General features: G+C 35.4%; 1 long non-coding RNA gene across 1 annotated transcript; it reads left to right on the top strand.

Moving 5' to 3' along the window:
- Positions 1-1494: 1494 nt before the first annotated feature.
- On the top strand, positions 1495-25110 carry LOC106147714. Its single transcript, XR_001232623.1, has 3 exons — positions 1495-1582; positions 15944-16126; positions 24871-25110. It is a non-coding gene; the product is annotated as an uncharacterized LOC106147714 (long non-coding RNA).
- Positions 25111-26471: the final 1361 nt, after the last annotated feature.

Below are 26471 nucleotides of genomic sequence, written 5' to 3'. Positions count from 1 at the left end.
TTTCAAACTTTTGAATGAAGTGATGTGTCTGAGGTTTCTCTACTCTCAAATATTAGAATAGCTGTTTGAAATAGCCTCTGACAACAGAATACAGATTCTTAACTCTTACTCTACCGTATGCCATAAAATTTAAACAGACTTTGTGAAATTTGTTCAGATGGATATACCTGTGTGTTATTGGTAGTTTGTGTAATAGATAGCTGTAAAGAGTGATTATTTTACCTAACCTCGATTAATGTACTTAATATAATTGAGGTATATTAACTGAGAAAAGTTGGCTCATTATTTAATGCTTTTTTGTTTTTTTTTTTTGTTTGTTTGGTTTTTTTTTTGGTGTTTCTCCAGTACCGGGAACCGAACTCACGACCTCGTGCTTGCCAGGCAGGTGCTGTGCCGCTGAGCTAAATCCCCAGCCCCTATTTAATGCTAATAAATTAAAACTAAATGTTTAACAGTGTTGTAACATGCATGTTTTTTCAAATGCTTTTTTATATAATTAAAGGATCTTACTTATAAAATTTTGGGTGGCAAATTCATGTAACAATATAATGTTGTTAAAGTGGATCATATTCTTTGTTTGTTATTTTGGTACTGGGAATTGAACTTAGGACCCTGCACTTGCCAGGCAGGAGCTTACGCCACTCAGCTATATCCCCTGCCCTTAAAGTGGATCATATTCTAACCAGTAGTTAGTTAGTTAATTTTTAAGATAGGGCTTTTCTCTGTAGCCCCAAGGTGCCTACAAACTCATGGGGATCCTCCTGCGTCTGCCTCCTAACAGTTGTTTTGTTTTTAAAGAAGTGATAAATATAGGATATTAAATACTATATTAAGAAAATGAAAAATGTATTCTCTACCAGGTGGTGGAGATGGTAAATTTGAATTCTTGACAATATTTTATATTTCAGGAACTCCAAAAGCAAAGAAAAAAGACATATTATAATCCTGGGTGTAAATATTATTCTTTTATGTTCCTCACTTTCCTGATTGAGTATATTTGATTAAACTCTCATAAGAACTCCAGAATGAATTTGAAATACCCTGTGGCCTGATTCTGTCTTCTTTTAAACACACAAGCAGGAAAAGTATGAATATGATCAGAGAACATATTAATAACTCAGTCGTCATTACCTTTTCCTTGTCTAGGTAGAATATAGTGTTATCTAGAGATGGTTTATTCCCAATAAGTTACTTTTAAACTCAAATTAATTTTCTCTGCCAAGATGAAAAATGCCTAGTGGTTCACAAATGATTAAAGGCTATCTAGTCAGCAATGTTTTGAAAGATTCAATAACCAAAGCCTATCTTTCATCCTTATTCATAAGTAGCATAAGACATTAAAAACACTTGGACTTGAACTTGTGGATATATTGTGATGAAAAAATGCATAATTGAACTTCTAGAGAAATAATTTTCACTTCAAAATTTTACATTCATTCCTGAATTTTCTCTACTTTGATTCATTTATAATTTTTTTCAGACTGAATAATGCATTCTACAGTTTTGACATTCCTTAGATATCAACATTGACCACTGTCACCCTTATTGCCAACTTAATTGACAAGAACCCCTGAGAGGTGCCGTAAGTACTGTTTCGCCAAATTCTGTTAAATGTGGTGCTTTCTCCAACATATCACTTTTAAATGAGTGCTTCTTATTATCTGTACATTGTAAATGCTTTTTCATTAAAGTTCTACTAATTCTAAAGTAAAAAACAAAAGGAACTATAGAAGAATTAGTATAAGGCTGAAAACCAAGTTTCTGAAGTAAGCAATTACACTATCTAGAGCACTGAAACAATCTCCAATTATAACAATAGAAGATATTCACATCTTGGTTTCACCCTTGTGAACAATAAGTTCATATACATTATGCTACCACATCAATTGTACCTTCTCTGAGTAAGTTTTCTAGGTAAGAGGACTTCTTTTTCCTATTCAAATAATAGACCTTTTGATGAACATATTATGTACTACTTGTGGACATTCATGGGCCTATATTGTTGGAGAAAATAGCAAAATATACATAGCAGGAATAGATTTGTGAGAAGTCCTAAAATGTGACTGGTCAAAAGCAGGAACATGTGAAAGAAGGAAAGGAAAACAGCAAGGGATGAAGAAAAAGAAAGAATCCACTAAGTCAGAAAATCTGAGATTCATGACACTTGGCCATTAGGTAAAAATGAATGAGAATCACAAAAAAAAAAAAAAAAATGAATGAGAATCATTAACTTTGGATATCTAAACAGAAACAAATGAGCTGTCTTAGTTACTTTTCTCTCATTGTAAGACAAAATACCTGATGTCCAAAATTAAGGAAGGAAAGATTTATTTAGCTCATAATTTGTGGAGGTTTCAGTCCATACCTGGCTGGCTCCAAGGCAGGGTGGCCCACAGCAGAGAGCAAGAGTTTGTGGTGGCAGGAAACAGCAAAAGCAACAATAACAAAAGAGAGGAGAGGCAAAGGTCAAAGCTCTTTCCCTCCCTTATATTATATGCCCCAGGACGGGGGTAGCACTCATACTCAGAATTCCAGCATTGGACCATGAATCAATCAAAAACTCTAGAAGCCTGCTCCATGACTGTATGAGGCTTTGGGGGGACATCGAGACACAAACAAGAATATTTTCAAACTCAGCCTTGAAGTTCTACTTATATAAACCAGAATAAGGTATTTGATCTTTTAGAAAAAAGAAAAAAGAGGCTTAAGAGCATTTCTACCTTATTTAAGGATAAATAAATCTAACAATTTAAAAATGAAATTCATCTTTTAATATGCAAATAGATCTTTCTGTACTCTACCTTTCTAAATTTTCTACACTTTTGAAAGTGAAAGATACTTAACCTGCTTAAATAGCTGACAGAAGGCTAATGTGCTGAATTTTGGTTCTAATACTATGTTCATGCAAATTATCAGCGGAGCTCTCACAATTTTAGAGGCTCAACCTCAGAGATTCTCATCAGTAGGTGTGTGGTGATGTAGCAGGTAAGTTTTAAGAACTGATTATGTATCCTCATAGTCCATGTCAGAATTTAGGAAGGGTCTAATTGTTTACTTTACTCACAATATAAAAAATCAGCCTGCTACACCTTAATAGGTACTGGTAGAACATATGAGATTCCTGTGTCAGAGAGTGAAGATATTATCACCCATGGCACCAAAAGTATGAGCAATGGCCACTTGATGGTACTTTCTCCCCTGCCCCACAGCACCGGATCATTGCTGGTGGGTGCAGATGAATGTCTGCTTTTGTACTTCGCTGTGTTATAAAAGAGAGGTTGAGAGATTAGAAAACTCAATTGCCATTATCAAAACAAACAAAAAACCTCCAGGTACAATCTACATTTTGTAAAGAGTTTTCTGAGACTTGGCATCTATTTTCACCAGAATCTTTTAAAAGCATGAGAATAGATTTATATACTCATTTAACATTAGCAGTAAACACGCATTAAGTACTAGTGTGTTAGTACTAATATCATTCACCATTAAAGGGATACTAAGTTTAAAACAGTTATTGGTGACAGCTCTGCTATGAAAATATTCTCATGCTAGTTCTTTAATTTTTTTCACTCGTGTGACATAGTGTTTTACTATGATAATTAGATAGATAATAAAAACAATAAATATATTCATTATAAAATATATTTTATTAATTTATAAAGTATACCAGAAACTTTATTTTGCTTACATTGTATTTTTGCATTTTTGACTGAAGAAGTTTCAGTAACCTGGATTTGGCTCATGTTCAATGTTGAACATATCTAAAAACATAAAATAATTATTCAGGTGTATGGACTTGCTACTTTTGATAATGCTCTACTTTTTATTTTCTTTGATCTGTATTTCTGTACACACAGCAATCTTTCCATAAACCTCCCTTAATAATTATGGTCATGTATTCACAGGGACACTAAATTCATTCCATATTCTTCAAATAATTTCTCCATTCCTCAAGAGGGAAATCATTTCACCCTATCTGCCCTGTCTGAAGCCTTCGTTGCCTTCTCAGTGGCCCTTACCCCATCTATCTTGGACAGTTGCACATACCTGTGTCTTTTTTCTGAGACAATGAATACCTCAGTGTCATGGATCAGGGACTATTCATTATTTTCTACTTTCTTGTGCCAAGTGTGGTTTATTCTCTCATGCTTTTGTGTCTTCTAAAAGTTCACCTAAACAACAAATCTAACATCACAACACTTTACTCTACTACCAAATGTATTTTTTTAACTTTTCTAATTTTTTTATGGATCCATGGGCCTCATTCTGTAGATTTGTACATCCACATAACATACTTTGATTCTTTTTATCCCTTCAACACCTCCTCCTTTGCCTGCCCTCAGCCAGATTTACATGTGGAGTGTTTCAATACTTATACATTTGGATTGTACTCACCCCTTTATTATACATCTATATACATTCCCCCTCTGCCTGATTCCCTACCACTTGTCTAATAATAGTCTCCTATGTTAATAAATTTTTCTTAGGTACTTTCTGCTTTATATATTCAATAAATTCCACAAGGGCAAAGGCCTTTTCTATTTTATTTACTCTCAGACTTTTATCATCTGAAGCAATACCTAGAGACAACAAATAATAAAACTTCATATTCTATATTTCAAAACATACAACTAAAATATAAATATATAAATATATATGGAATTAGTGGGTTGCAAAATTTATTTTGTCCATATGATACATAATTCCTAAAATAAGTTTTACTTGTAGAATCATTAATTACATAAAATATTTGCTTCATTCTTTATTAATTTGGTTAAGCAAAGTGTCATTTTTTGCCCTTTATAAAGATGACTAGGGATTTTTTACCCAAGTAATTGAAAATTAGTAGAGTTAAATATTATTTGGGAAAGTATCAAGCATCACAACTAGTTATCTTCTTGGGGTAGATGTATAATACATTTATGTTCACATAAAATTCTTATACTAAAAATGCTACAAAAAGAATTGTTATTAACTTGAATATTGAATATTAACTTATTCTCTTTATTGGCTAACATTCTATTATGTAAGGGCTCATTTCATTAAATTACTTAAAAATTGAATGCAGCCCATCAGAAAAGTCGTGCATCTACACTGGACTTCCCATTATTCCTAATTCACAAGAACAAATTTTAGGATTGTTTTCTACAGTTCTGTGACAAATTCTGTTGGCACTTTGATTTGCATTGCACCAAATCTATATACCAATTTGGAAGTAGGGCCATTTTAACAGCAAAGGTCCTGTCTATCCATGAACAGTGGATGTCTTTCCATTTTCTGATGTTTTTCTATCTCCTTTTTCAGAGTACTGTAGTTGTAAAGATCTTGTACTTTCTGTGTTCCTATTTCTTAAGTGTTTATTTTCTTTTATGCTACTGCTAGGTTCATTATTTATAGGTTCATTATTTATATACAGAAACACTATTGGTTTATGAATTGATTTTGTATTCTGGTACAATTTTGAATCTGATTATTAATTCTAGGAATGTTTTGGTGTAAGTTTTTAAGCCTTCTATGTAAAGGATAATGTCATCTGCAAATGACATTTTGACTTTGTTCTTTCCTATACACAATTGTTTTATTTTTTTCTCTTGCTTGATTGCTATGGCTAAAGTAGCATGTTGAATAGGAATGGTAATAATGAATAACCTTGTCTTGTTCCTGATTTTAAAAGGAAAAGTTTGTTTTGCCCCATTTAATATGATGTGGGCAGTAGGCCTATCATGAATGGCATTTGTCTGATAATGTCCTTCTACAACAATTTTCTTAATCAGTCTTCATCACAAGTGGATATTAGATTTTGTCCATGCTTCTGTTTATGTGATTTTTGTTCATGCTTCTGTTTCTGTGTTGTACTCTATGTACTAATTTGCATATGTGGACGATTCTTACATCCTGAGGATGAAGTCTACTCTGTGAAAATGTATGATCTATATTACGTTTTATTGCTTTCTGTTTACCAGTATCTTGTTGCAGATTTTGCATGTACATTCATTGAAGAGAGTGGACTGCTGTTTGCTTGCTTGTTTCAGTTTGGGTCCTTGTCTGCTTTTGGTATCAGGGTAAAACTCCCTTCCATGAAGGAGTTTAGTAATACTCCTTCCCCTTCAGTTATATTAAGGATTTTGAGGAGTATTTGTATTGTACCCCTCTGAAGTTCTTGTACAATATAGCAGATTCTGTGAATCTATTATTTGATTTTTTTATTATTGCCTCAATTTCATTGATTGTTATTGTACTTTACAGAAGTTTTATGCCTTCTTGGTTCAGTTTTTGTAGTTTTTATGTGTTTAGGAATCTTTCCATCCTTTTAAGATCCTCCAATTTGTTTGAATACAGTTTTCCACCGTAGTCATTAATGATCTTCCGGATTTTGGCAGTGTCTATTGTGATTTCATCTTTTCATTTCTAGCTGCAGTAATATGAATCCTTTTTTGTGGAAAATTTGGCTATGGGTTTGTCTATTTTGTTTTTTGCCTTTTAAAAATAACCCATTGTTGCATAGGATTTTTCTTAGTCTCCATTCATTAATTTCCACTTTGAGTTTTATGAATTCCTTCCTTGTGCTAGATTTGTGTTTGGGCTGTATAGTTTTGCTAGGACCTTGAGCTGCATGATTAGGTTATTTATTTGAACTTGCTCTGCTGTTCTAATGTTAGCATTCACAACAATAAACTTCCTACTTAAAACTGCTTTCCATGTGTACCTGAGGTGCTGGTATGTTGTACTGGAATTATCATTCAGTTCTAGGAATTTCTAGCATTGCTTAATTTCTTCCTTGATTTTTTCACTGACCCATTTAGTATACACAAGTGTGGCCTTGAATATCCAGGTGTTTCTAAGAGTTCTACGTTTTCTTTTGCTATTGAATTCTGGTTTCCATGTGTTATGATCATACAGTGTAGATTAGGATAATTTTAATTCTCTTGTATTTCTTAATCCACTGCATTTATGAATTAGTCTTTCTTGGAGAAAGACTATGGTCTTTCTTGGAGAAAATAATTCTTTTCTAGTAGTAGGGTAGAAAATTCTAGATATCTATTAAATCCATTTACTTGAAGGTTTGGCTCAGTTCTGAGGGTGTTTTGTTAATTTTTTTAGTTGAATAATCTATTTGTGAATGTGAGTCAGTAAGATCACCCCACTACGATTGTGCTGGTTTCTATTTGATCTTCTTGGCCTTTTGGCTAAAATGAAGTGTGCTATATCAAGTACTACTTTTTTATGAGCTTGGGTGGATATAATATATGGTGCCCATATATTTCAACTTGTCTGCTCCTGTTGAATTATTCCCTTAAATACTATGTAGCAACCTTCTTTGTACTCCCTGATCTGTATTAGTGCAATGTTTAGTTTTCTAAGTAGAAAATTGCTATCACTGCTTGCTTTTCAATTCCTCATGAATGGAATAATGTTTTTCCTTCATTGGATTTTAGTTTATGAGTTACTTTTTGGACTACATGAAGCTCTTGAATGCAACAAAATGTTGTTTTGTTTTGTGATACAGTCTCCCAATCTGTATATTTTAACTGGGAGTCAAGGCCATTTCCTTTGATTTTCTTCAAGAGTTGTTACTAAAAGGTGTCAAATTATTCCTATCATTGCATTCTTTTTCTGTTGTTCATTCTACTTTTCCCTTTCTGTTTAAGTACTCACTTTGCTTGATATATTCATTCCATCAGACTTCTTGGTTTTCTTGCATTCATTGTCTTTGTACAGTATAGTTTGAGTATTTTTTGGACTGCTGGGTTAATGTTCATGAACTTTGTAAGGTGATATTTTTCATAGACTGTCTTTACATCTCCATCAATTTTGAAAGATAATTATGCAGGATGTATTAGTATGATCTGGAAACTGGTTTTCTTCTTTGCAGAGTGTGAAATATTTCACTCCAGAATCTCTTGGTCTTTAAAATGTGTGCTGAGGGCTGGGGATTTAGCTCAGCGGCAAAAGCGCCTGCCTGGCAAGCGCAAGGTCGTGAGTTCGGTTCCCGGTACCGGAGAAAAAAAAAACAAAAACAAAAACAAATAAAATGTGTGCTGAAAAATAATCTGCTGTAATCTTAAAGACTTTACCTCTATAAGTGATTTTTGCTCTGCTCTTTTCTCCAAATATTCCTAAGATTTTGCTTATTTGTGGGTATCAGAAATTTCGATGACAATGTGTCACTGACAGCTTCTTTTTTAAATCATAGTTATTTGATGTTCTGTAAGCCTTTCTTACCTGTATGGTGAGTTCTTCCACCATATTTGAAACATTTTCTGCTATGATTTCTATAAACAGATTTTTTATTCCTTGTGCTCTGTCCTCTAATTTCTAACTGCAATTTATTATCATCTATATTTTTCTTATTTTTATCAACTAGTAGCAGTTAGATAAAATTTCTTTATTTTTATCATTTTTAAGGTTTCTCTGAGTATACATCATGTATTTCCAAGACAGCATTTAGCCAAGTCTGGAATGGAGGGTGGACAGGAGTGATCCAATTTCCCCCTCACAATCCACCCCTGGATGTTGGATTTTGGTTCAGCTGGACTTTCTTTGAATTTACCCTCCAATATCAGACTTCTGTTTCCCAGATTACCCTGCTTCTCAGGGTGCTTTCTTTTCCTCGGTAGCAATTAGAGATACTCTTGCTGTCACCCAGTTGGCAGTCGTCTTCTCTTTTCTCCTTGGCATGATTTCTGACTGACACAGTGAACAATGAAGTGACAGAGAAAATAACAAATGCAGTTCTCATTTGGCCTACACTTAGAATTATAGCATATCAATTACAATGGAAAAAGGCAAATACTGTTTTCAGTTTATGGGTAATGACAAAATAAGGCCACAACCACATCTAGAGGGAAACAAACAAACAAAATGTAGTTTTTCCTTATACCTTGAGTTCTCTTGAAAATATAGACACAAATTTGAGTGTTCAATAGCATATAGTATTATTTCTTGAAAATTTCTTGACTCCATGACTATTTGTATCTACTATATATGGGTCTCTATATGTGCTAAAATTATCTTCCAAAACCTAGTACTATTTTTCTCCTGCAGTATTCTCCTCCTTCCCTCCCCCATCTCACTCTCTCTGTCAGACACATGCACACACACACACACACAGAGTCTAGCACACCATTTGAATAAGATATTAAGGTTTAAAAATTCAATTTCATCCCTTCTGTTCTTTGATCAAATAATTCTGACCATCATAAATACTGACCTCCTAGAATCAAATCTTTTATTTTCATAATCTGCACCAAATTTCAAATGTGGGATTTGAAAAAGTTAGATCAGAGGAAGTCATAGAGTATGCAGATAAAATGTAGTATACATGTGTAAGATAATTTTGATTGAATGGGAAATGTTGAAACAACTGTGTGGGATTAACCAATGAGTGCCATGTCAGTCATCCTTTCTAAACCAGACCTGCCAGGGGCAGCCCTTGTACATCACAGTAAAGGTACTGTAGTGTATACACAGTAACTTCTTGAACAATCATTTATTTGATACCTAGTCTTTCCCAGTCAACTTATCAAGAATTTGGAGCACATGGATAGAAGTTATGAATTCTATTTTCCAGAAACTTATTTTCCACTGAAAGATATGAATTTAAACAATAATAATATAAAGTAGTATAATTATGAAGAAAACATGTAAAGGGTTCTAGTGAAATTAAAATAAAAATTAGATGCAAACTGAGTGGAAAGCTTTGAAGAGTAGCCTGCAACCTTAGTTTCCCAGTCGCTGTGCAGCTGATACACATGGGGAGAAACACTTGGAGGCTGAGATCTTAAAATGGTGATCCAGCCAGCTTCCCAGGGCTGTGCATTTGATCCTTCTGAAAAAGAACAAATACATTACATTTATGAAAACCATATACGGATGTATAAATGGACAAAGACAATGTGGTATATTGTGGTGACATGGACACTAAAAACAGAGACACTGAAATACAAGTCAGTTTGAATTACCTTTATAGGCTTTGTTTTAAACATAACCTGGAGACCAGGTATATTTGGCACTTAAGACAGTTTTTTTAAAGGTTTGTGCTAATATTATTTGGACAATTTTTCATGCCTGTACCTTGTACTCTCAGTAACTACTTTGAAGATAACAAAACACAATGTATTAACTATTACTAGTCTTCTACTTGTTTTGAAATTGTTTTATTTTATTCCATAAAAAAAAGTTGTTTTATCCTACTAGAGTCATGTGAAAAGTAGAGTTTATTTAAGAGTATGAGTGGAAGGTACAGTAATGATATTGTCAGTAGTATTACATGCTCTCTTCGAATTACCACAGTAACCAAACCATGTTATCATTCTGTATCTGTCTCATACTGGAATAAAGAGATGATATTTAAAACAGTTTTTTCTGGTATTTAGCATATTAAAGAATGACTAAATGTTTCTCTACTGTACAGATTGTGTTCAATGATACAAGGTGTACAAAACACTTTGCTAGCAGTGTTACAAAGTCTGGTATAAGCCGTCACTGTGGCAGGGGTAAATCTGCCTTCTCATTAATACCCATGTGTGGACCTGCATGTCCTGTGGTGACTGAGACAAAGGGAAATAATGTCATGCGTGTACAGCGTCCACAGCTTTTGTTTTGAAACAGAACAGTGGCTGAGCTACTTGAGAACTGAGTTCTGTTTTTTTGGATTTTTTTGTTTTTTTCTGGTACCGGGAATCAAACTCACGACGTTGGACTTGGCAGGCAGGCACTGTGCCGCTGAGCTAAATCCCCAGCCCAGAGAACTAAGATCTGGCTTCCATGAATCCACACTACTCTTATGACCAAGACAGAGCTTACCGAAGGTTTATGCACTGCGTCGGAGAGGAAAAAATCGTCTTCTCAGAAATCTTCCAAGTAACTTCTGAAGCAAAAACCAAATAAAAAGATCTGCTAAAATCGTGCCTCACCTACAGCAAGAAACAAATACTACTTTGACCCTTTTGTGAAATATGCGCTCCTTAGAAGAGACGGTGGAGAAGAATCTGTTCCATCCAGTCATACAGAATGAATTTACAGTGTGGGTCTGTATTATAATCGTTCTTACACCGAGCCCTGCTCGGTGTAGAAGGGGCTGAAAGCGCCTAGTCTGATCTCCCGTCTTCACTCTTTCATAGTCAGATGTCACCTGCATTTTTGTCAGTAATTTAATCAGTAGTATTCTTTAATTACAAAACATTGGAATCATGTACTTTAACTTTACTTAAGTATGTTACTATAAAGTACTTTGGTGTTTGAAGTACTAATTTTGTGAATTAAAGTATTTCATTTTCCCATAAGATAGTTTGAAGCTATATTTTAGACTTTTATAATCTACAAATATATACTAGAGAATAATAAAAAAGAATAATAGTAAAATACCAACAAGGTGGGCAAAAACAAAACAAAGCGAAAACAATAAAGATAACAGAGGGTTTCAGAGCAAAATGATAGGAATTGACAGTGGTTGTTGAATTACGTATTATCTTCAGCGAAGTTGCTCAGATTACCTGATGTAAAAACGCAAGGTTGATCAAACCATTATATATTTTGATGCTACATGCTTTTACATCTTTAAGTTGGGTATGTTTTCAATTTTCCATTCTCGAGTCCAAATTCAAACACGAGCTCTTAAAAATTATAATCTAAAAATGTACATCGTTGCTTGCTTTTCTGAAGAGAACAGATAATGAACTGTTAAGTATAATTGTATAATGTTTATATATACACTCACACACAGGCACACACACTTGGGCTTTGATTTTATTTTTGTCAAAGGGTTGATACTGTTATAGAAATGACAAGCCCTGGGGTATTTGGGTTACTTGTGGAGGCAGATTTCTTTTGGGTTGTAAGGCAACCAGGTAAGAAAACAAATAATTCATTTGAAAGAAACTTTTATTTGGTGATTATCTTCCTGCAGTTTTCAAACAATTGTTTTATATCATCCAATATCAAACAGCAAGAAGAATATCAATATTTAAGTATTTAAAGCTTTTGTCACATGATGTGCTTTACTTCTGTTGTTAAAATAGTAATTCCATAGTTTAAAGGAATTACTATTACTATCCAGTCATATTTTCATGGAAAATTACATGCTTTGGTATTTATAGAACACAATATTATAACTTTCATTAGTTTGAGCAAATAGAAGTGGTAGGGAAGGTAAAAAAATATATTTGAGTCGATAAATTTAGAAAAATTTGGCAAATATAGTTAAAAACAATGGAAAATAATGTTCTAGAAACTTTATGTAGAAGTCACTTTGTATTTGTAGATTTTACATATTAAAGGAGACTTTTAAATGTAGAACTTAATAAGAATTTGGTAGTGAAAATGAATCCATTGCAATAAAATTTTAGGATACTGAATGCCTCCATTCAGTTTGGCAGTAAATAGTTGTAAACACCCTGGACCTATGTCTCCGCAGATGGTTTTTACAGAAATGTACTGAACTGAGCACAATGAATCCTGACACTGCTGAAGTTAGTTTAAAAATCATTACTTAATGTTACTGGATGTAATCAATGCGTCCATTCTGCTTTGCTTTCCCAATTTTAGTTCTTTGTCTTCCTCTCTACCATGGGCAAGGATCCCATGCCCAAATTCAAACTGGGCTTCCAATTAATTTTAATAGAAATACAGAAAATGACTTCATTCATTTTTGTTATTTTAGCAGCAGAAAGTAACTCCAGATAGCCTCATTTTATACGCCTTTCTATATCGTTGATTAACTCTTCTAATTTTATTGCTGTCACTTTGTTTCTTACATTTAATTTCTCCTTCAGAGCTGCTTTACTTTCTTCTGCTTTTCAGTTATTGTCTGTTAGGTTTATGTATCATCCATGAACTCTTTTGCTGTGATTTTTTGTTTCTTAGTATGTTTCTGCTTTTCTCAGGCTGTTGTACATTAAGCATGACCAATCTTAGTGGACAATAATCATTATGTGTGAGCATTTGTTCTTTTTTATGTAAGGTCATATTTCTATCTTTTTCTGTCATCATGATTTTACCAAGATTTTATTGAAAGGTAGACAGTTTTAAAAGTCACATCATTCTATTTTTTCATTCTTACTTTTTCTGTGCCACTTAATCTATAAATATTAAATTGTGCATTTCTTAAAACTCAGACTGCAAAGTGAAGCTTGTGTTTAAAACCCAGCTTTGCTACTAGAATCCCAGTTTCCCCAAGTACAAAGTAAGGATTTTCCCAGCCTGTCTGTTAGGCAAAAACATGGTACCCCAGAGATGTGCATGTTTTAATCATGGGAATGTGTGAATATGTCACAAAGGGAATTTGCTGAAGTGATTAAGAATCATGACAGAAGAAGTTAATTTTTTTTGAGTTCTTATTCTTTATTAGTACATGTTTGCTGTACATAATGATTACATTCCTCCTGGTGAGTTGATACCTGTATATAACCCATCTTAATTCCAGTTTCATTCCCTTTCCCTTCCCTTCTTCCTCCCTCCCTCAGTCTTTTGGTCTCCTTTCCTTTTGCAAAAGAACTGTGGCCTTATTTCCTATTATCTACCTATTGTTTTGCATTTTATTTATAGTGTGAGTTTTTCATATAAGAGAAACTGAGAGATATTTAACCTTGTGACTCTGATTTCCTTTACTTCACGTTATGCCCTTGTGTTATATCCATTTTCTTACAAATAACTCAGATTGATCCTTCTTTGCAGCACAGCAGCACTTCATTGTGTATAACTTCCATACTTCCTTTACCATTTCCAAGGATGCAGGAAGATCGTTCTTTAAAGTGGAATAGAGAGGCCAGGGAACCCAAGCAGACGTGTTTTACAGAAGCAGTTAACTGGGGTGAAGTAGCATAATACAATAACGACCAGCCATTGATGGTTTTGAAGATGATATAATTGGCCCATCAGCCGAGAGTAAGTGGCCCCTCACAGTTGGGAGGATGAGGAATTATTCTTTTTTTTCCTTCACATGGAACACAGCCATGTTGATACTTTAACTTGAGTGTATTGAGACTGATTTTGGAATATTAACCACCAAAACCATAAAATAATGTCATTTTTCTTTGTAGCCATTTCATTAGAGAAACAATAGAAATATAGGAAGTCTTCTAGGAAAATTCAAAGAGCTGACCTTGGTAAAACAATGAGAGGGGACACTTGCTTGTAATAAGTTATCCACACACATGATTTTGTTAGGTACACAAGTCACAGTTCTGAATATATTGAGAAGAACCAAAGGCTTCCTACAAGTATTTCATACACAAGGAGATAGAAAATGAATGTAAAGAACTGTCTCCATTCTTTAGATGTAATATACCTTTAAGGACAATATATAAATGTGTGTGCGTGTGTGTGTGTGTGTGTGTGTGTGTGTGTGAAAGTTACTAAGGCTGTGGCATCTCCCTGTAGAAGATGACAAAACATCAGTACTGCACTCCCTACTTGCTTTAATTGTTTTATTCTACCACTCTGAGATATAATGCTGTCCATGTCATGCAGCACTTACTGGTGAATTGCTAAATGGTGAGAAAAAGAAAGCTTTGGGAGCTTTTAAAAAGTAATGTTTTCAGTTCGAAAACATCCAATTTGGTTTTAGAGAAAACCTAAGTATTAATATACAGGGGACTGCTGGAACACAAAGGGCCCTAACTTCTGGAGGGGAAAGAAAAGCTGCACCTGGGCCATCCCAGACTCTCCCAGGAGACCGCAGAGGTTCGGGAGGCAGCTCACCACTCAGGCTGGCCTTTCAGGTGTTCCTCAGTGAAGAGGTGGCAGCTGTCAGTATAATCGCGACAGATGGCCTTCCACACTGGCTCGCAGAGAGCAGTGCTCCGAGACTCCCTGTCTGCGGCTCGGGCTGACTCAGTACTTTTGCGACTCCAATTACCAGAGCTTGGAAACTTCAAACCACTTGCCTGACTCTGGGGAGAGGAGCTGTTCTCTTTCCTGACCTACTTGAATGACAACCTAGATAGAGTCATAAAACATGCCTCGAGCTGAAAGGTTCTTTAAATTATTTCCTCCCACCAGCGGATGGGAATAAACGGAAATACTTGGGGAGGGGATCTCTTCGTATAAATGGTCAGGGGATTATCCCTATTCTTTTATTGGAATAGTCTTTTTCAGGTCATCAATAATTTACAGTAAATGTACATCTGCTGGATCTTCATCACGTTTCACAGAAAAATATATCTATATGCTTTATTAGTAGTAGAGTTTTATTTTCAGATAATAGGAGAGAGATGCCTGCAGTTTTCTAGTTAAAAAATAGAATAACTCAAATAAAATGGTATTATATTTGTGTCTTAAAGGAAACCTATGCATATCACTAAGTTCAATACTTAATGTAAACTAAGCACTAATGTAATACACGCTCTGTTTTATAATCATCATAATCCTCTGAAATGTTTATCCCATCATGTATACTTTAGAAATAAGTACTTTTAAAATATATGTAATAAATATTGTATGCTAGAAGCAAGTTCCTATTTGTTTAACTCCAAATCCTGTGCCTGTAGCTGTTTAGAAATCCTGCATTTAAAAGTCTCTTCTGGCACCTGTGTGATTAGCACACAAAACACAGAACTAATTTCCTAACAGGAAGCAAACTACACACGAACACATGCATAGATTACACACATGTGTGTAATCCTAAGAGCTTCCTATTTCATTTTTTCGCTGTGACCTTACCTGTTACAGCTCTGGATATTGAACTTGACTGTGCACAGCTGTTTTGCTAAATATTGAAAACCCACAGGAAGCGCAGAGAAGCTTGCACCACACCGGTTCTGACAGTGCCTTTATCAGAAGGCCATAGCACTAAATCAATGTAGCTGAAATGTACTTTCATTCCAAAGTGCTCCGATCATAGAAGTTACCTGAAAAATGAAGCACATTTATCTTCCAGACAACAGATTCCTGGTGAGCTGGTTACTCCTGGCTTGTGCTAATCTACGTGATTTTATTCCACTAGGGGGTGCCAAAGCAACAAGACAAGGGACCCAATTTGCCCCTGAAAGTGACTGATGCATGGAGATAAAGCGGTGGCACCAACTGGCACAATTCCTACTAAACAGGTGCTCCTTGCTAGAGTACATAGTGCTCCTTTTGTTTAAAGGAAGGATGGACTATTTACGTGTACAGAGAATTCTGAAAGGTAACTTTGTCCATTTAGAATATTCCCCCTGCCGAATTTGCTAGTTTTACCATTAAAAAATATTGTATTTCATTTTCTGCCTACTTCTTTTCTTTCCTAATGGAGATGACTCCCAGCAGGAAAGCAAAAACGACTGGCTAAAAACATGAGACAAATAGTAAATTAGTTATTTCATAACATAGTGACAAAAGAGAATAAAAAAAAAAAATTGAAAACTTTTAGAACTCTACAAAGTAGATGTTACCAGTAATACTATTGCTAAAAATTTATGAAGTGAGAGTTTTCTCATTCCATGTGTCTTATCACACCCCTCAAAATGAACACTGATTTTTAATATATATTTTTCCCATGATTGTTTAAATCTGTATTTTTACTATATATATGTTATGCTGTGTAATATAATATGGCAAATATCCTTTATAATGAACTTACTAACTTACATAGTGTGTATGTATGATTTTCACAGTATTTATTCATGGTGTATATCATGAATATTCTCTCACTGTAGAACATAAATGTACAGTACAGGGGCTGGGAATTTAGCTCAGCAGCACAGCACTTGCCTGGCAAGTGCAAGGCCATGAGTTCAATCCCCAGTACCGGGAAAAAAAAAACAAAAAAAAAGTGTATAGTATAGTTTCCCCATAGTTTTCTTACTGTATAGTACAATTGACAAATCAAAATTGAATGTATGTATGATGTACCGCATGTAGTGCTGACATATGTATATTGCAAAATAAATCAGTTAATTAAATGGCCGTCATTTTACACACTTTTCTTTTTTTGTGGTGGGACTACAAGATCTATTCAGCAATTTCACATATACATTATAAATTATGTTGGTCATCATTCTGCATGACAAAAATGCAGAAACTTCTAGCCATTTTAATAACTATAGTCTATTACTTTGTAATTGAATTTAATTATATTTTACTATTATGAAAATAAACAGCTGTTTGTATATATATTGTATGCATTTTGTGTACATATCACTTGTCCTTGAATACCATATCTAGAATTTTACATTATTGAATTATAACAGAAATAGAAAGCTATACTGTATTCAATACAGTGATTTATTTTTTGTTTGTTTGTTTGTTTGTTTTTCTTCTGGTACCAGGAATCAAACTCACGATCTTGCACTTGCCAGGCAGGTGCTGTGCTGCTGAGCTAAATCCCCAGCGCCTCAATACAGTGATTTAAAAATCAATATGAAAGCAAGTTTTACAGTAAATCTTTTAATTTAGGTGTATATATAGTTGACAGGAGTAATTTATTTGAATAAATAGATATTATGAATTCTTTGCAAAAAATTGCACATCATGTTTATACTGCTCTGAGAACACTGTAGAGTTTGTCAATCTTGCATATAGCAATATGCTTCCATTCATTTATAAAGTATAGCATTTCAAAAATTTGTTTGAATACCAATCTCAGTATCTGTCTTTGCACACATAAACTATAATCCCCATTCTGAGTTAATTATTCCATCTATCTTTGACCTAAGATCAATGTTCTCCAAACTGTAATCTGCATATTGATCACTTTGGGTTTGTTATGGTTGACACATTGTGTCAACTTGAAATTTTTGGAAGGTTAACTACGTGATTCAGCAGGGAGCCAGGGTCCATACTTTGTATTCATCCTGAGCTTGTGCAAGAGGAAAGCCCAGAGATGGTGTTCGGGTAGGTGGATAGCCAGCACACAACATAAGGTAGAAGAAGAGCCCCCTCTTGTGCTTTTGCTGCTTTTGCTGTCTTGTGCCACCTTGAAGTGTGGCCCCTGTGCCCTGCCGCCCTGCCTTGGAGCCAGCTGAGTATGGACTGAAACCTCCACAGACTGTGAGCTGAGTAAACCTTTCCTTCCTTAATCCTGGACGTCAGGTATTTTGTCTCAGCAACCAGAGGAAAGTAACCAAGACAGGGCTTTTGCTGATTTGCAGAAAACTATGCAGGGAGTTGGAGTACAGCCTTAGAATCTGCATTTCTAATTAACCCCTAGTTTATACTAGCCTGCAAACAGTGTCCTCCAACAAGACCTCAAATTAGAGGAGAGAATGTAAGTCACACAGTACAGGAGGGCTTTGGTTTTAGGAAAAGGCAGAAAGTGGGAAATAGAAAGAATCAAATTTTAAATTTATAAAATGATATTATCTTCTTTGTTAAAAGTGTGATTCATTCACTGGTGCTTTACATTTGAGAGAATTTTTAATACTACACTTGAACAAAGGGCAGGTAAGAGCTCTAAACTGAAGCAAGAATGGTTAATATTTTATGTGAGGCATTATTTTAATGGCAGAATATTAGTCAGGTTTTGGAGTAAGAGAAATGAACAAAGAAACAAGTTATTCCCTCCTGCGAGCTACCACCATCTCTGCCTGATAAGTGTGGAGTTGTGCAAGAACTCTTTTACAAGGGGTAAACTGTGGGACATGCTTAACGGATGGAGTCATAACTTCCCAGTTCCGTAAAAATGGTCTCCACTCCTGGAGGCAGAAATGTACTAAAATGCTTTTCCAATGTGTTTATAGTAGGTGCAGTGCTGACATTTTACAAGTTATTGAAGCTCAGGGCAGCAATAACTTGTAATGTAGTTTTCAACATAGCTTCAATATGTTTTTAGGGGTGAGCTACAATAGATAAAAACACCTTACTAAATTATTCTTTTATCCTGTCAGCTAGTCCAAGAGTGTTATACCCTAGAATTTCAGAGAGAATTTGCAATTGCTTTGGTATCACTATTCAAATATTTTATCTTTTGTAGGATCATCTTGTCAGGGAGATTTTCAGCTACCTGTGGTAAACATCATCATCACATGCTTACCATATTCCCATGAATGATAGCAATGCACTACACTCCAAAATTCACTTAGCTTCATTGGACACACATTATCCCCTGAAGTCAAGAAAAGTGTGTCTCTAGGGCAACGTATTAAAAGTATTTCAGGAAAGAAATTCATGTTTTTAAATTTTTTCTGTACAAACCCTATCTATTGAACATGCCTATATATAAAATATCTCTCAGGTACATAAGGAAGTTGATCCAGGTTAATTTTGGTGTCCTCTTTCTATTACAGATAGTAATTTTAGGAAATAATCGTGATACGTTGATGTAGTGAAATCAATTTATTAGTATCCAGGGTCTCAATTTCTAGTGGGAAACAAAGAAAAGGATTGAAAAATATTAACAATGATATACAAAAACGTATACATAATAAGTGTGGGAAATAAAATGCTCAATTTCACTTGAAATGAAGGTTAGGATGGGAAGTGAATGGCAAGGAAACAAATATACCATTATTATTGTATTAAAATTGAGTTCTCAGGGCTGGGGATGTAGCTCAGTGAGCAAGTGTCTGCCCAGCAAGTGCAAGACCTTGAGTTCAAGTCCCAGTGCAAAAAAGAATTGAGTTCTGAAAATTCTCCATGCCATCTCCATTCCATCCTGCCCCAATCTAGATATCATTCCATATTATACTGCTACAGAAATCATATTTGTGTCATCCCTTATAACAATATTTAATGCATTATTGGCATTTATTATAAAGTTATACTTTATTGAGCTCATGGACTAGATTTAAGAAACACCAGAGTTTGCTTATTCCCTTCCCTTTACACACTTTCACTTTTGTAGATATTAAGGAACACTATAAAACTCTCTGTTAAGTATGGAATTGTTTCAATTTTTAAATAGTTTGGAAAAACACATGAAATGGAAAAAAGAAAATACATCTTTGATTTTGTATACTGACCTTTTGTTTGCAAGTTTCATATATTAACAGATATTAATGATTTTATTGTATACAATGGAATTAGGAGGTGGTTATTGAACAAAGTTTTGAGCAACCCACAGGACTTCTGAAATTTCAGCCAACATTGAAGGTACAGATTATGACTGCCATAACCTAAACCCAGCATGAATGATTTTAATATATCTTTAGTATTTCAGACATAAAACTACTGGATAGATCACAGATATTGTTCCTTTTAGTTTATAATACTATGAAAATTTTGATCATTCATTTATTGTTTAATTATATTTAAATAAACAGTGAAATTTGATCCCTCAAGGCAAATACTGCATTTAATACTGGAGATATAAACATGATCCAAGACCATAAAAATTTCTAGGGTATAAAATAGACAAAAAATATAATAAAAAAAGAAAAAATCATAACATATAAAATCATATGACAATATTATAGAAAACTATAAGGAAGAATAAATAGAGTGCTAAGGGCAGAGTGATGTATTACAATCTGTAAGATGATGATCAGAGCACCTTTCCGTTAAAAAATTCTACGTGAGCAATGATTTACAACAAATGAAGGATTTAATGTTATACAGTACCTTGTAGGAGAAAGTTCTGGCTTAGGAAACAGTATTGCTGAACAGTTAGGTGAGGGAAGCTAGGTTTGGTCAAGGAAGAAGCAGGGGGCCAGTGGGGGATGGTGTGGACTAAGTAAAAGTAATGGTACTGGAAGAAGATGCCAGAGACCTAATGGATGACCAGCTCAAAGAGCTTTTTATAAACTAATAAAATAATTTGCCTCTTCCTCTGAACCAAATGCAAAGCCTGGATCACATTTCCATCAGAAAGTCATAGATTCTTAGCTTACATTTATACAAAATTCCTCCTGGGTATTTTGTTAAGGAAAAATGCAATGAAGGAACAAGAGCAAAAGCAAGAAGACTATACATGGTATTGCAATATTCCAAATAAGAAACAGTGTTGGGTGTAGTCAGTGTAGCAGAAGTGCACATGAGGTGATAAGCGTCTCCTGAATATGCAATTGATCTATAGTAATAGTGATCTTATTGACTGTCTTCATTGTAACTTCACGGATGGCTCACTTTTCATTAGTTGTAAGTAGCTACAAGTGGATGAGATCGCAAACGTGATGGCTAATTTTTTATGTCAATTTGATGTAGTAATGGGGCTCCCAGACATTTGGTAAAACATTATTCTGGGTGTGAGTGTGAGGGTGTTTCTGGGTGAGAGTGATATTTAAATCATTAGACTGAGTGAGGAGAGAGACCGTTCTTTCCAAAGTGTACAGATATCATCCACATCATTGAGGGGATGACACAATACAGTGGTGGAGGAAATGAAAACTTACTCTGCCTAATTGTCTTGGAAACAGGATTTAAGTTTTTCCCTACCCTTGGAAAGAGACTTGAAATTTATGGCAGTTGTGGTTCTCATGCCTTTGACCTTTGATCTTGTCTTTGAACTATACCATCTACTCTCCAGGAAAATCCATTTTGCTGATGGAAGACAGGGGGTTTCAGCCTTTATAATTGTACCAGTTCTGATAATATAGCATTATAGACATGTGTGTATGTATATACACTCCTATTACCATGTGAAAACACTTATAAAGAGATTTTAAAGGCCATATGCAAAGAGGTTTGTGGATAAAATAGAGATCAGAGATCTGGACGTGTTGAGTTTAAGAAGTCTATTAAATACATAAATGAAAATATCAAAGAGGCAAGTTATTATTACGCATGGCCTAATGATGGAGATAAAATCTTGGAATTATTTGCTTTGTCATACAGAACATGAATAAATATTGATATATATTTTCACACTGAAAAGTGTAGATGAACAGGAAGGATCAGAAATCATTGAAAAAAATCGTCCTATAGGAATAGGAGGAATGCAGTACAGTGTAAATCCCTGGAAGCAAGATGGAAGGTTTTCTTTGGAGCTAATGGTGGTTAGCTGTGTCAGATACCAACTACTAGTTAATAATGATTTCTGGTTGTTGGTTATGTAATGAAAGAAATAGCACTAAATTTCATCATGTGAAGTATATTAATGGCATTAACATGAACAGTTTTATTCCAATAAAGGTATCAAAACCTAAATAAACCTGTCTCTAAAAAATGGGAAAAGAGGTAGGGACAAAGACTATATCAGCTACAGCTACCATAACAAAGGACCATCGGCCGGGTGGCTTAAATAAAAGAACTATGTTTTCTTATAAAACTTTCTGAAAGCTAGAAGCTCAACGTCAAAATGTCAGTAGGGTTGGTTTCATTCTGAGGCCTCTTGTTAGCTTGCAGTAGCCTTCTTTTCTCATGGTTTTCTGTTTTTGTGTCGGTCACTGTCCTTATATTCTCTGTTTATAGTGGAGTTAGTCATGTCAGAATACAGCCAACTCTGATGACCACATTTTAGCCTAGTTACCTCTCTAGGGAGCCTATGTCCACATACTGCCACATCCTGAGATACGAGGGATTTCGACATCAGCATCAAAATCAGTGTGTCCATAATTCAGTCAGTAATACTGCATCATCTCCCACAACTCCAAAACTTGATATATGTTTAGCATATAAAATTGATTCATTTAATTAAATCAAAAGCTTTTAAATATAAAAAGGGTACAAGTTAGCCAATAGTATCTCTTTCCCCTTTGATGGGAACAAAAACATCTACTTACGACAATGCAGTAATTCCACATGAGATGTGAGGTGGATTCCTCAGGGTTACAATCACAATATTGTCTTGTGGACTGCAGGGTTGCAGTCACACTATTGTGTTCAGAGATACTGATTTGTTTGGTACTGAGCTATAGCCCCAGCTCAGGTGAGGATGAGGTGGCCAGCCCCAAGTGATACCCAGTGGCTCTATGGTAAAAATCCAATGGCTTTGGTTGCTTCCAGGGTGGATAGGAAGACATCTGTTAGAGTACCCTAGATTAAGCAGCTAATCCCCCAGTTTTGAGGCACCAGATTTTCACTGGTATGATGATCTGGCTGCTATCTTTTAGGACTTGAAAATGTAATGGGACACATTGTGTCCCATACTAACTATAAGCAAAGAGCTCTAAATGACACTACAGAGGGTATTTTGTGATTAAATTCAGTATTAAAAATGATGAGAAAAGCCGTTCTACAAAACTGAATTGGCCTAGGTATTCTAAAAGCAGACCCAGGTGGAACATGTGTAATTGTCAAAACAAAACGTTTTGTGTACATTCCTGAAAACTCTACCAGTGTGTCCTCTGCATTACATGATCTATGTTCATCAATTAAGGTAATGTCAGACTCTGCCATAGGCTTTACTGACTGACTGGCATTCTGGTTCTATGAAAGAACCTGGTGGGGAAAACTACTCATGTTCCTGGCTATGGTATCGGGTGTTGGAATTCTTGTCTGGTGCATGATTTATGGCTGTTGTGTCTCCTATGTCCTTGCCCATTTTTTCAGACTATTGAAAGATGGTGATTCTTGAAAAGATGGAATCTGATATTCCCGTGTTTCCTTTACATCAGTCAGGATGAGGCTTTTGGTTCCTGGCTAGGCAGGATCAATGCCCCTCCTCAGCCTGAAGCAGTTACTGAAGATGGACCATTGATCTTCTGCAACCCCTTAAGAATAAGGGAGCGAAGTTGTGGGTGGGGGCTGGGGGGGGTAGGGGATAGGATAGAAGAAATAAAGTTAGGTAGAAAGGAGACAAGGAAATCAAAACTTCAAAAAAATTATATATTAAAGAAAAACTGCAGCCTCAGAACATAGCCTGGTTTATTTGCATTTTTTCCTTGTTCCAGATTAGCAAACCTGGGCAACTCCTTTTCAGCTGCAAACTGGTCTGCCCATCCCCTTTTGCAAAAGGCCCTCCTTCACCCAAACTAGCCAGTCCTTTTGACATTTCCCATAGGAATAGCTCACTAAGGGTAGCTCATCCTTTCCAGCCTTCATACACTGAGACTATAGATTATGAAATTCCACAGATTTCCCCTCCCCAAAACATGTAAACTCCCCCAGTTACCAACAGTATCATGCATCATCTGTTTGAGGACCCGCACTCTACTCTTGAGTACAGCCTATATCTTCCACTAGTAAATCTTTCTTTCACCTCTAAAAAAAATCAATTCACTCAATCACAAGAGCTAAACACTTCAATATATTCCATTCTTAATTCATTGTCCATGATCTTATTTAAGTGTCTTTTAAATCAAATATGAGTCTGACATCCCACTGGAGGCCTGACATCCCAGTGCAAGATTCCTCTCCATCTGTGAAGCTCACACAGGACAAGCTGTCTGTTTTCACAGTACAATGATGACCAGACCTAGGATAGACATTCTCCTTCCAACCACACAAATCCAAATATCAAGGGTCTCCATCTCTGAAACCTATTTTCTTTTTCTACAGTACAATAGGAAGGTTAGTCACCAACTCTGAGTTACCCTGGTGAAGGAAAGCATAGATATTACAAGTTGGTTGTTTAGGGAAGTTTTGTCAATAAGATCATTCTGGTTTTAAGGTTTTCTGGTTTCTGTTTTGTTTTGCTGTTTTTGTTTTGCCTGGCCACTTTTGGTCAATGAAACCAAAATGAAAAATGTTCATTTTTCTGGCTTTCAAGTTTTCCTCATTTAGCATTGTTATCGGGTAGCTTGCTCCTAAAACATGGCTCACCAACTAGACTGTTACCAGGTTTGTGGTTGCTCACCTCTCCTTCAGCAGTTTGAGTTGAGGTTCTTCTCATCTAGAACAGACTTGAATGAAACTTGCAAAATATAGTGGCAAAATTTATTCAAGAAAATGAAAATGAAGAGTGGGAGAGAAACTGTCTCTGCAAAGCAAGCTTGGGCCAAGTAAAGAGAAAAAGAGGATGAGTGGAAAGATAAAACTGCATGCTATATCTCAGAAACACATCATGGGCTATTGGGGAAAGCTGCCATAGCACTGGCTTCTCATGTCTGCCTTTCTTTTATATTGTCCAACTCTTAGGAAAACCCGAGAACGTCTACATCCGGGTCCTGCGAGGCGGTGATGGGCTCCCAGGCCTTAGGCTGACTGCACTCTACTCCATCTTATTGAAAGCCTGCTCCAATTCTTGGAGAAGTCCACGTTCAGAGTTTTGGGAACTGTTTTGTGCATGTGTCCAGGACCTTGTAAATAACAGGCCATGCCTACTTCCCCAGCCAGGCTTTGCTATGCCCTAATTTCTTATTTCTGTATGAAAAGCAGGAAAGGGTAAATAAATCAAAGATATTTGAAATAATTTGATAAAATTAATAAATAATAATCTATCCTAAGCTATATAAGAGCAAAAAAAAATTAGTATAAGGATGATAAAGAAATAAAAAGAAATAAAGTTCCTAGCAGCATCAAGAGATCACTGGAGTCCAGGTTCAAAAGACTATTAAGATAAGCAGATGTGATAACCAAGGAAATTTTCCATTTAGAAGATGAGACGCAGTGACCAATGCAACTCACAGCCTTTTGTCTTTGATATATCTCATCCTGTGTTTTCTCCTGATGGCATTCACTGTGATTTTGTGAATCGCATTTTAACAGTTTGCTATACATTTAGTAAAATTGTATTAGTTTTCTGTGATTTTTGAAAAACACACTTCAAACTTACTGAATTGAAAGAACAATAGTTTATTCTGTAGCCGTTTCTGCAGCTCGGAAGTCTGGAATTTGCCTACTCAGATCCTGTGCTCAAGGCCTCATGAGGTGACATCAAGGTGTTGGGCAGTTGGATGTTTACTGAAGGTGCAACTAGGCAATCCGCCTCAGCCCACTGACTGAGTTTATTTCAGAGTAGCTGGTTTTAATTGCAACCTTTTTGATTTTCCGTCTATGACAGTTTGGCCATCTTTAAATGCGTTACTTGATTAGGTCATGACCACCAGAAGAATCTCCATTTGGATTAATTTAAAACCATTTCATAAGAATATCTAATTGCATCTCTAAAAACCTTTCACTTTTCGTATTTTATTGCTTAAGAGTAAATCACAGAAGCAAGACCCTGCTGTAGAATTAACATAATTTAAACGGGCACGAGTTATGACTAGGGTGGTGGTAGTTACCTTAGGGTGTACTTATTGCAAAAATGGGTATGTTGAGCTATACATTATTTAATTAAAATTACTGTTTCAGGAGTTTTAGTGCCACCAAGCATAATTAACTGCAATAAGAATCACTTTGATACTGGAAATCACTAAAAATCCAGAGAAAATGGAAATAACTTTTTTAAGACCTGAGCTATATGAGGGGAGGAAAATAACAGTATAATCTCTATTATTTTCAGCTTATCACCCGTATGAAGTGTCCATTGATGCCACTAACACAAACATAACCCAGCAGAGTTGAGAAGAGAAACTGTTGTCTGCAAGAAAAACAAAGTGACTATAATTTTCAAGGAAGAATACGAAAAAGGAAGATGTAGATGAGCGACAGATTGATGGATCAATAAATAAGAGGAGGGCTAGAGGACGAGGAAAGACAAGCATAGAAGAGAAGAGCAGAAAATCAGAGATGTGGAGAGAAGAGGGAGGGTGCTATGGAGACCTGCAGTAGGCTCTACTTAAGCATATGGCCAA

This window comes from Chinchilla lanigera, unplaced genomic scaffold (genome assembly GCF_000276665.1).
Source record: "Chinchilla lanigera isolate Chin_1 unplaced genomic scaffold, ChiLan1.0 scaffold00008, whole genome shotgun sequence".
In the NCBI taxonomy this organism is placed as follows: domain Eukaryota; kingdom Metazoa; phylum Chordata; class Mammalia; order Rodentia; family Chinchillidae; genus Chinchilla; species Chinchilla lanigera.
Note: the sequence above shows the minus strand (reverse complement) of the source record. Positions and strands in the feature narration are given on the sequence as shown.